Source organism: Azolla caroliniana, unplaced genomic scaffold (genome assembly GCF_043228905.1).
Source record: "Azolla caroliniana isolate FFs.n. ecotype wild unplaced genomic scaffold, voAzoCaro1.0.p SCAF_12, whole genome shotgun sequence".
Taxonomy (NCBI): domain Eukaryota; kingdom Viridiplantae; phylum Streptophyta; class Polypodiopsida; order Salviniales; family Salviniaceae; genus Azolla; species Azolla caroliniana.
In genome coordinates this window covers 9,846,397-9,858,584 of record NW_028230447.1, presented here as the reverse complement: position 1 = coordinate 9,858,584, position 12,188 = coordinate 9,846,397, and the positions used below count along the sequence as shown (strand labels likewise).

At 52.8% G+C, this 12,188-nt stretch overlaps 1 non-coding gene across 1 annotated transcript; it reads left to right on the top strand.

Moving 5' to 3' along the window:
* Positions 1–10,239: 10,239 nt before the first annotated feature.
* On the top strand, positions 10,240–10,311 carry TRNAH-GUG (transfer RNA histidin (anticodon GUG)). The gene has a single exon. It is a non-coding gene; the product is annotated as a tRNA-His (tRNA).
* The last annotated feature ends 1,877 nt before the right edge of the window (positions 10,312–12,188 follow it).

The window sequence follows — 12,188 nt, the reverse complement described above, 5'->3', positions numbered from 1 at the left end:
TCAGCTGCCAAGCACTCGGTCGGGGAGCTCACGGGCTTGTCGCGCCAAGCGGGGTCTTGCGCAGGAGACGAGCTGAAGCAAACCCTAAGCGAACACGAAGGGGGAGAAGAAGAAGAAGAAGAAGAAGAAGAAGAAGAAATGTAACTAACCCTAAATCTAACGGTATACCCTCTAACACAAAATGGGCAACCCCTTTCACAAAGGGTGCTCCCTTCCTTTTATAGAACAAGGAGAGGGATGTGTTATAATGTGGGATAAATCCCGACTTACATGGGATCGTCTGTCCCGACTTGACTACTCTTCGGCGCCATAAAGGTGCCCTCGTTATTCACACTAAATGTACACGGGTGAGCACACATGCTGCACCCCGCTGATGTAGCCAATGTTTCCTGGTTTCTGCCTCTGGCCGAAATTCTTCACGATATCTGCCCCCACCTAATCGCACGTCCACCGGTACGTGCCAAATCCGGTGAAGGGTGAGAGATTTCGGCCGGTGAGAAACCGGTCTTCCGTAATCCGCATCCTGGCTCACTGCCGGTTTGATCCGTCGGCTTCGGTTCTTCCTTCACGCTTACCTCCCCGTAGGCTCGTTCGACCCGTAGATGGGTCCTCTGCCGCGATCTCCGTAGTACGCGTACTTCCGCTGGCCCTTGTTCGGTCGTATGAACGCCCCGCTCCCCGTCGTATGCCCGATGTCCTCCGCTTGGGGAACGCCCGTAGCAGCCCGCTTGGCCTCAGTTGATCATTCACGTCGTGCTGATTGTCGTCCCATGTTGTTTCGCGTTGCCCTCGTCCTCTCGCCACCACCTTCCTTCTCCATGGTCTTACATTCCCGCGTCAGCTCGAACCGCCATGGTCTCCGGAACGGTGTGGAGGATCCCTTTCTGGCCTTCTCCGCGCTACCTCCAAACCGCACAACCTATCTCCGTGCTCGCCTTTCGCTCCGGCACCTCCGTGTGCCACATACCCTCGTCCGTTGTTTGGCACTGCCGGTGCCATACTCCGGTTCATTGCACACCTTGTCGGCCCCCCTTTTCCGGCCAGATCGTGCATCGCCGCTCACCCGCATACTGGTGTCCTTCGCATCCGAGGAACACCCCGTAGTAGCCCTCTTGGCCCTTCCCGTCTTCGTGCTGCTGCAACAGGTCCTGAGTCTTCCTCTTGCCGTTGTCCCCTGGCCCCCACCAGCTTGTCACCCCGGGCTTGCCGTGTCAGTCTTCGCTACTTCGACGGAGCTCCCGAGATCTACGAAGCGAGTGTGGAGGATCCTCCTCCGGCGTCTCTTGTCATCCCCTGACTCCGACCCTGTGCAATCCACTACGCACTCGTCACCTCGTTCCCGACACCTCCCTTTGCCGTCTTCCGCCTGCGCCGAACATCGTCCCACAGTCACGCTTCGATCTGGCCCGCGATGGCCACTTGCGAGACTCTTGTTCCGTCCCAGGTGTGCCTTTCCGGCCTGACACACCTCCCCGTGTTTGCCCCTACCGGCTCCTTCCGAAACCGTAACCGGCCGGTGAGGGTTTCACACTTCGTCCGCCCGTCTTACCGGCTCCCTATCCGCTACCTCGTGTCGTCGGGTCCCGTTCCCTGCCACGTTGCCACGTTGGCCGAACTGCTGGAGTCTCCGGATCGGTGTGAGGGTCCCATAGGACCCGACTCCGTTTCTATGCTTGCCGAAATTCGGGTGTCTTTTGTTTGAGTCCCTCCCGGACTCTCCTCGTGTCTTCCGCGTAGTCGGGTCCCGTTTCCCGCCGCCACCAACCTTCTCTCTTGGTCTCATGTTGCCACGTTGGCCGAACTGCCAGAGTCTCTGGTTAAGTGTGGGGATCTCGTAGGACCGGCTTCCTTACACCCACTGACCTTGCCGGAAGGTCCGATTTGGTTCGTGGCCGCCTCGCCGGCCTGATACCTCCTTTCCACTCGTCGCCTCCTGTTGTTCGATCACGTTCTCCTGCAGCCACCGATCTTCCCTATAGGACTCACGCCGGCTCTTGGGCCGACCGCCGGATCGGTGTGAGGATCTCCGTAGACCGCCCATCCGTAGCCCTTTGCCTTCATCACCTCGCCGCCACCGTCAGTATCTTGATCTTAGATCGACCGCGTTGCTGACTGCCGAAGTCTCTAGAACCGGTGTCAAGGATCCTCCTTGGGCCTCCGATTTGTCTTCCTGACCCTGTCCCGGGTCGTCCTTTTCCGCATGCCGAGAGGGCGGTTTACTCTGCACCCTCTCCCGTGGTACTGACGTACCCTCTCCCATATTGGCACCCCGGTGGGTCTTTGCCGATGCTACCCACTGGTCGAAGTCATGTCGTCCCCGGTGACGGGAACTCAATGCTCCTTATGCGCAACGCTCGGCCACAACCGAGCTTAGAATGATACACAGAAAAACGGGAAATAAAACACGACACAAAGAAGAGGAAGATACACAGGAGGTTTACGTGGAAAACCCCAAACTTAGGGGAAAAACCACGGCAGCCCATAGGCTGCAAACTGTCACTATGTAAGAATGTACAATAGTGAGTTCACTGAGGCAATGACCTCGTGCTCACAGATCTTCGCCACAGGCGGCGGTTACAACAGAGGCAACGACCTCTTTCTCTCTCTCTCTTTCTCTGTACACTGTTACGTGTTCTCTCTTCTTCTTGCACCAACAAGAAAATGACAACAACTCATAAAAGGTTTGCCCTAAGTCATATTTATACTAATATGACTTTTCGGCTATTTACAAATATAGCCACGATGGGCTCTCAGAAACATATTTACGAATATGTCTCTTCCTCCGGTTCTCACCAGGTCTGCGTCATCCGGCTCTTCGTAGCCGGGTGCTCCTCATCCGGTTCACACCGGGTCTGCACCATCCGGCTCTCCGTAGCCGGGTGCTCCTCATCCGGTTCACACCGGGTCTGCACCATCCGGCTCTCCGTAGCCGGGGACTCCTCATCCAGTCTTCACCGGGTCTGTATCATCCGGCTCTCCGTAGCCGGGTCCACCTCATACGGTTTCGGCCGAGTTTGTTCATCGGCACTGTTTTTCTCCCTTCCCATCCGGAGGGACCTGTCTCCCAACACCCGGCTCTTCCGCCATCCTCCGTATGCCTTCAAGAGCGCCTCTTCAAAGGCCTCCCACGAACTATGAGCCTCACAGAGCTCCTTTACTTCCGCATGCATCCGAACAGCTACGACCCGACAGAAGAACTCCAGCCTCAACGCCTCATCTACGCCACGCTCCTCCATCTCCGCGTTGTAGGCTCCCAAGTAAGATGGGACTTTGTCCCCGTTGAAATAGCCGACTCTTTCGACCACTCGCTCAACCGCTTGTTGCGCTGCTTCTCGCCTCATCACCACTCGTGCTAACTCCAACACCGCTTCGGCCACCCATCACCGCGAGGTCGTCGTCTTCCGTCTTCATCCTCCCTTGCCGCCTTTCACGTCGGGTTCACCAAAGATGTCGCGTTGTTACGTGAGGAGTGGAGAAAGGCGGGACCACGGGGGTCTTGGACTAGGGAGTGACGGAGCGTAGGAAGTCGTACTTCACCGTTTCCGGGGCATCCTAGAAGCACACTGAAAGCAACCGAAGGGAGAGAGAGAAAGAGAGGGAGTGCGCGCTTAACGCCGACTCACGCACACACACACACACATACACACACACACACATACACACACACACACACACCGGCCGACCTGACTCACGCCCTTATGTACAGGAAACGCAGGAAAGGGGAAGCACCCGACACCAACAAAGACGCGAATATACACAGACAGACGCAAATGTATGTATATAAGAGGAAGAATACATTCCCGGCTCCGAGTTGGACCAAGGTAGGTTACAGTAGTCGTCAGCTGCCAAGCCGCCGGTCGGGGAGCTCACGGGCTTGTCGCACCGAGCGGGGTCTTGCACAGGAGACGAGCTGAAGCAAACCCTAAGTGAACACGAAGGGGGAGAAGAAGAAGAAGAAGAAGAAGAAGAAGAAGAAGAAGAAGAAGAAGAAGAAATGTAACTAACCCTAAATCTAACGGTATACCCTCTAACGCAAAATGGGCAACCCCTTTCACAAAGGGTGCTCCCTTCCTTTTATAGAACAAGGAGAGGGATGTGTTACAATGTGGGATAAATCCCGACTTACATGGGATCATCTGTCCCGACTTGACTACTCTTCGGCGCCATAAAGGCGCCCTCGTTATTCACACTAAATGTACACGGGTGAGCACACATGCTACACCCCGCCGATGTAGCCAATGTTTCCCGGTTTCCGCCTCTGGCCGAAATTCTTCACGACACCGTGCCGCTAGCAGCTCCTCCCGGCTCATCTCATCTGTCTAGTCCACCGTGGCCCATGAGGAGATGGTTCGCTCTGTTGGCATGATCGGCCTCTGACCGTACATAAGCTCTGCCGGCATGAATCCGGTTACCGAACTGTGCGTAGTTCGGTCCGCCCACAAGGCATAAGGTGGCAGTCGTGGCCAGTTCTCGACTTGGCCTTCACACACCCGTACTAGCGCTTTGACGATCGGCGCCTGTCCGCACTCCACCTTTTCGTTAGCCTCCGGATTGTACGCTGTGGTGAGCGAGATTTTGACCCCTAGTCGGTCAAACAGCTCTTTAGCCTCTTGCGCGTCTAACTCTCAACGGTCAGCCATGATCCTCCTGACGCACCCGTACCGACACACTACCTCTTCGATCAGGAACCGGCATACCGCCGCGGTTGTCTTGTTTTGCAGTGCACGAACTTCCACCTGGTTCGTTAAGTCTTCCCGCGCAAGCACCAGGTATCGCATCTGTCCTACTCCAATCGGCATCGTCACCAAGTCCACCATCCACTTAAAATGGATGGTCGGAGGGTAGGTCGGACGAAGCTCATTCCGGTGTCGGACTGTGGAGTGCATCTGACAGCTTTTGCAAGTCGTCACGAACCGATGCACGTCCCGGTACAGTCCCGGCGACTAGTATTTCCCCTTTAGTTTTTCGAACGTGGCCCACGTTCCACGGGGTCCGGCCCAGGGACTCTCGTGGTAAGCCTCCAACAACTCCTCCTGTTCCTCTTTCTTTGCCAACAATCGGAGCAGGATGTTGTCCCTCTTCTTCGGGTGCTTCCATATGTACCCGTCCCGAAGGAAGAATCGGTACGCTTTCTTCCGGATACGGTTGGTCTCTTCCCTTGTCCACGCCGCGTCTGGTGTCATTGTCTTCAGGAGCCCGCCGATCTGGAGCCACTCCCCATCATACTTGCTCTCGTCGAATTTGTTAAGCACCGGAGTGTCACGTATGCCGCCTTGAAGAAATCTACGCCGACATCCTCGTCGTCTGAAACCATGCCGTCCTCATTTTCGAACCTCGCCCTTGAGAGCATGTCGGTCATGCCATTGTCTTTTCCGGAAATGTGTCGTATCTCCGGATTCAGGGACTTGATGTATGCTATCCACCTGAGCATTGCCAGGTCCAGCGTCGCGCATCCGGAAACCATGCCGAGAATCGGCAGGCAGTCCGTTTCGATTATTACCTCTGTCCCGATCAGGTAGTCTTTATCGGCCTTCACCGCCGAAACGATACCCGTAGTTTGCGTTTAACCAGGGCGTATCCTCGCTGTCGCTCACTGAGGACCTTCGCGCCGAACCGGATGGGGAACCTCGTGCCAACGTCATCCTCTTGGTTGATCACCCATCCGATCCCGGTCGGACTCGTGTCTACGGTTACGTAAATCGGAGTGTCTTTGCCGTAAACAGACTTTCGGAGCGCCGGTGCCGTGACAAGTGCTTCCTTCATCTTTCGGACTGACCCCGTTTGCTCGTCTCCCCACATGAATTTACGCCCTTTCTTCAGCAACCCATACAGCGGCTCTACGACGTGGGCGTAATGCGGGATCCAGATATGGTAGAACGCGCATGCTCCCAAGAATCTCCAAACCTCCGTAACCGATTTGCAGTTATGCTTTATCGGAGAGATGGCTCCCACCTTGGCCGGCGACGGTTTCCGACCGTATGGTCCGCATAGGTGCCCGACGACCATGAGCTTTGATTGCCCGAAGGAAGATTTTTCCCCGGAGAAGGTGAGCCTCGCGCCTTCTAGTCTCTCTAGCACCTTCTCGCAGTCATCGATGTGAGTCGCCACGAAATTCCGACATCCGTCCGGTCCGATTGTCACGTCCTTTTCGTCCATCGGGCATCCCCTCATCGGGATGTTGTCTAAGAATGGCATGGTGATGTCCGAGATACAATCCCTAAGCACTTTGTTCATCGCATTCACCATGTGAGCCACCGAGTTCGTTCCTCCTTGTGGTAGGGTACACATCCGGACTAGGCCGAGGGGAATCCGCATCGTCGTAATGTCTCTGCTCTCCACGGCTAGTTGGAACTGATCCTACCCCGAGTACAGATCGCCGACAGAGTAAATCGACCTTCCGGCGAAGGCCTCCGCGAACTCATCTATGGTCGGTCCGATTCCTACGTTCCGAATGGTCCCCTTGTTGACCGGTTGTAGGTCCTGTATGAAGCACAACGTGCCGTTCTTCTTCGGCACCCTAAACCACCGATTCGAATACGGGGCTCTCGACGGTTCGAGGATGCCCATCTCCACCTTTTGCTTCAGAAGCTCCATCAACTTCGGGATGTGAGCTCTCGGCACCGGAATCGGTTTGAGATTCCACGGTACATGCAGTACCGTGAAGATCACCATCGGTTCGACGATCGTCGGGTCGACACACCCGATCTCCGCCGGCGAGAACGCGAAGGCTTTCCCATGCTTTCCGAGCATTCTCCGAAACCTATTCTCCTCCGCCGGCAGTAGAAAGCCACCCCCACCGACCTTGAGCTCCCGTTGCATTATGTTGGTGAACCGGTGCCCTATGCTAGCCGGATTCCGTAAACATGGGTCCGATGCGACCCCTTTTATCCGCTCCTCGCTGCCCTCCGGCAAGGGTGCCGCTACTAGCCTCACCTTCCGGTCCACAGTCTTGTACTTCGTGTCCACCCCTACGTTCGAGCAAGCTCCATGTAGTTCTTCCGTGGTGCGCGTCGCTACTCGTATTTTCCAGCCGTGTTTGGTGTTGATCGGCCATTTCCCCCTTTTGTAGAAGTCCATGGACATCAAGTTGATTTTAGAACCGTGGTCCACCAACGCTACCACCGGCTCTTGGACATCCCCAATCTTAATAGGGGTCTCCGTGGTCGCTCTGGCCCAGTGCGGCCTCAAATAGTGTCTCTCTGCAGCTCGTCTTCTAGCGCCATGTCCTCTATGTGCGTCGTTCGCACTTCCACTGGCTTCTCCGGCTCTAGCTCTGTCGACAGCCTCTTCGTCTTCACCAAGTCTACGATGGAGTCGTGGAACTCCTTCGTGGCGATCCCGAGCGCTTCTCTCAATGACAGCTCCACTTTGTTGTCGAGGATACGTTCCTTCAGGACATTTCGCAGGTCCATGGTCCTTTCGATTTCCATGCTCAACTGGTACCCGGCCTTCCTGCCTTTATCCGGTGCGCCGGTCGCACCGGCCTCATTCTGCCTTTGACCGAATCGGGTCTCGTACCGTTGTGAGGGCCCAACCCCTCGGGTTTTACCTACTCGCTTGTCTTCCACCAGAGCCTCGTAGTTCTGGCATGCGGCTTCAACGAAGCCCGTCTTCTCTTCGACCGGGTCACTCCACCCGGTTACCTCTTGGACCCGTTTTTCTGCGCGGTCAGCTTCTTCTTTCCTTAGCCGTGCGCCGGCGAGGCCTTCCAGCATCAGCGGCCAGAATCCGGCTTCGTTCGTCTTCCGGGCCTCACCACCTCCGACCCAGATCCTAGCCGACGCCGAGTAGTGGACGGTCTCTGCGTGGCGAGCCGCCGCTTCTTCCATCAGCCGTTTCATACCCCCTCGTCCGACATTTAGGTCTAGGGCCCTTCGGGTCTCACTAGCGTGCACCCGACTGTTCCATAGGTACACCACATTGGCCTTCATTGCATCGGCGAAGTCCCCGCAATCCTTCTAGACGTGGCCGACCGCGTCACACCACAAACACCGGTTTCCAGCTAGAGGCCTTCGGTCACGGGCTTGTTCGCCGCCGTCCCTCCGTGCTTCTACGATCTGGAGGTCCTTTGCAATCCTAATCAGCTCCTCTAGAGCTGCTCCTCCGGAAGAGCCTTTGACCATGCCGGTCAAAGTCAATCCGGTCTCGAGCCAGTCTCGGGTCTCTTACCTTCGCGCCGGCGGGGTTGGCTCGAGTTTCCTTGCTGCTATAGAGCCCACCCCTGTCGATCCTTTATCGACCCAGTCTCGTCGTTTGTCGAAACGGCCACAGACTCTCTTCACCACAGCCCAGTCGACTATCAACCCGTCATCAATCTCCAGCAGGAGACCCACTTGCTCCCGGTCCCTCGCATCCACCGACTTAACGAACAGCAGGACGCGACTCGTGTCTAGTATGGTTCGGTCGAGCGCGCGAAGCACTCTTCAAACTCCCGCAGGAGCACCGACGCGTTTCTCCCTTTTTCGAGGGTCCCTACCCGTTCCATGAAGTCTCGTTTCGAGAGCCGAAGCGCGTCATGAAGCCCGTATTTTTCGAGGAGCCCTACTTCAAACTCTTCCCGGGTGTGGCTCTCAGCCCGTACCTCGAGCACCTCCGCATGGATGCCCAGCAATTCCACCCGAGCGAATCCAGTCAGTCACCTTTCTTCTGGAATGTCTCTCATTACCATCTCGACCCGGTAGGCCTCCAAAGAGCTCGTAGCGTCCTTCCCACCGAACCGGCCTATCGTGCCGACGACCGCTTCAATAGCCCTATCGAGGGAGCCTGCACCTTCGCGCGCACTCACTATTTGATCCACAACCGAAGCCATGGCTTCCGCGAGATCTGACCCCCTCATCTTTTTATTCCTCTGGCGCTTGTTCACGTTGGGTTCACCAAATATGTCACGTTGTTACGCACGTGCGTGGAAAACGAGGCGGGACCACCGGGGTCTTGGACCGAGAAATAGCTGAGAAGGAGGAGAACACAACAACAACGAACGCACTTGCAAACGCTCGAACACTGGAGCACATAGGAATCACAGTCCAACAACACAGCAAACGAGATGACTAGAAGCCCGAGTATAAGAACACGTATGTATATAAATTTATATGTATATCAAGATGGTTACAACTAACAGGTCGGGAAGGCGAACACCGACGCCTGTTCACTCACACGGACAAGAGCGAGATGGAGACCTTGCCGGAGGCACACGGGCGTTCCACGGAGCAGAGTTAGCCTCCCGAAAACCTACACCAAAATGGCTATGGAGAGTGGCTGAGGAGAAGGGCTCGGTCCTAGTCCGGCAGTACTTCATCCTCTCTAACACGTGATACCTTTTCCATTCTTCTCCCTCTCTTTTATAGCCCAAGGAGGGAGGCCGTTATCACTCACTACATCACATTAACTCTCTCCCTATTGAATGCGTGCTACCTAGGATTTCCCCTCAGCCGACTTGTACCTACGTACTTACTATACAACGAAAGGTGTGCTCGTGTGTAAGGGCCGGTTTGCACACGCTAAACTCGGTTTCTGCCTAGGGGCGGTTTTCTTCACGACAACGTTGTGGCCGTGGAGACCTGGGCTCGAATCCCAGCAAACCACGCCAAAAGTGATTCAATATCAAATTGTTAAATGCTTCGAATCCCAATGGATTTGAGATAGGAAGTTGGTTGCCAAAACCAAGAACCATACAAATTTAATTTAAGCAAAAAACTACGAGCAACCATCCCCAACAAAGGTTTCTTTCAAATATTCGTCCCAACCAACATTGTTTTCAATTCAAAAGCATTTGATGCTTGTACTTTAGTGGTTAGAAGTTCATGTTATGGTCATGGAGACCTAAGCTCAACAAACAGTCAGCTTGGCATTATACATTATTGTCTGAGGGCCTTAACCCATATTACGTATGAAGTTGGCATATCATTAGTTTTCATTTTCCACATTGCACAATAATTTCACGAGTGCGAACTTGGCTCGTATTTCATATAGAATGTGCACATGTATTTGACCATGGCTTAATCGAGACTTGAGTCATATGTCATATAGATTGTGTACATGAATCTATTCACGCCACATACGAAGTCAAGTCTTAGTGATTAGAAGTCCATATTTATGGATGCCTTTATGGAGACTTCCCTAATATGTTATATAGAGTGTAGCTATGAATTTATGCATGCAACATGGGAAGGCAATATTTAGTGGTTATAACTCCATGCTGTAGTTATGAAGACTTTGTTCCAATTTGGCAACACAAACTCCGTGGTTGTAGTTTAGTGGTTAGAATTCCATGTTGTGGACGTGGAGACCTGGGCTCGAATCCCAACAACCACACCAAAAGTGAGTCTATATCAATTTGTTAAATGCTTCGAATCCCAATGAATTTGAGATAGGAAGCTGGTTGCAAAAACCAAGAACCATACAAATATTACGTATGAAGTTGCATATCATTAGTTTTCCTTTTCCACATTGTACAATAATTTCACGAGTGCAATCTTGGCTCGTATTTCATATAGAATGCGCACATGTATTTGTCCATGGCTTAGTCGAGACTTGAGTCATATGTCATATAGATTGTGTACATGAATTTATTCATGCCACATACGAAGTCAAGTCTTAGTGATTAGATGTCCATATTTATGGATGCCTTTATGGAGACTTCCCTAATATGTTATATAGAGTGTAGAGGTAGTACTTTCTGCCGATTCCGATGTCCGACTCCGAACTGATTCCAGAGGAAGAAGAAGAGTCTGCGTCTCTTGATGAGAGTTTGATTTCATTCCGGCTAAGTGGGACGAATGAGTGACTGGGTAGGATCGACCAGGGAGATGAAGAGCCGGTGAGTAATGGAGAGTTGGTCGTGCTTTCCCCATGTAAGGAATCGAGGAGACGGTTCATGCGGAAAGAAAAAGGGAAAAGGAAGATGACAGATTGGTAGAGACGAGTCAAATCAGAGAGAATCTGACTCGAGAAGGAAAGAAGACGGACCTTCCGTTACCAAGTCTGAATCGACCAAGAGAGCCTTAAAATCGGGAAACGACCAATTACGTTGATGCCACTCGATGCCAACGACACACGGGACCTGGTTGACCCTCCCCGACATTTCAAACCGATCGGTTTCAAGTGGGTGTAGAAGGTGAAGTATAATGTTGACGGTTCGTTCAACCGGTACAAGGCCCGGTTTGTGGCCAAGCCATTCTTGTACACCCACGGAATCGACTATGACGAGATCTTTGCTGCCGTAGTGAAGATGACTACAGTTCGTGTGGTGTTGGCAGTTGTTGTGCCAAGCGGGTGGCATCTTTACTAGATGGATGTGAAGAATGCATTTCTTCAAGGTGACCTCGAAGAGCGGGTTTACATGATCTAGCCCCCCGGGTTTCAGTCAGAGATGAACAAGTCGACACTCTGCCGACTAAAGCAAGCGCCCTTCACTTGGAATTCGAAAATTACGCACCGGTTGCAAAAGATGGGGTTTGCAGCCTTGATGTCAAACTCTTCACTGTTCATCTGGAAAGGTTCAAATGGTCTGGTATTGTCACGGACACACGAAGTGCGGACTAGGACGAAGCACATATGACGGGGCTATGAGCTACGGATGAACTTCGAGCTAGATGTGACAACGCTAGGAACTCTAGATGTTGTGAGCGACATGAGGCCATGAAGACAGAGACAAAGATCAAGGAGTCAAAGCTGAGGCGAAATGTGAATATTAGATAGATGTGTCGATGACTGGTGTTGAATCCTTTGAAAGGGATCAAGGAGGTTACACATATTTATAGATGTTTTGAGATTGAATATCTCTAGAATATACTCGAGAAATATCTCTAGAATATGTCGTACAATATTTCTAGAATATACTACTGACTAGAATATTTTGATTCTGAAATGTATTATATGCTAGACTATAGAATACTAAACCATTATATATAAATGCATCCTCATATCAAAATGGTGGAACATGACATCTTGTAGTTGTGAGGTTGAATCTTCACTAACTACGTATTTAACAGATTCGTTGTGTCGTGACATTATTTTTGAAAGCGTGGTGAGGGGTAGATGGGAATTGGAACATGAACAACAGTAGGCATGAGTGACCATGTTGGTCCTCGCCAGGATCCATAACACAAACTATAGCTAGAGTGAGCGACCATGTGTTGTCCTCGCCGGAGACTGGAACACGAATACCAACGGGCATGAGTGATGATGTG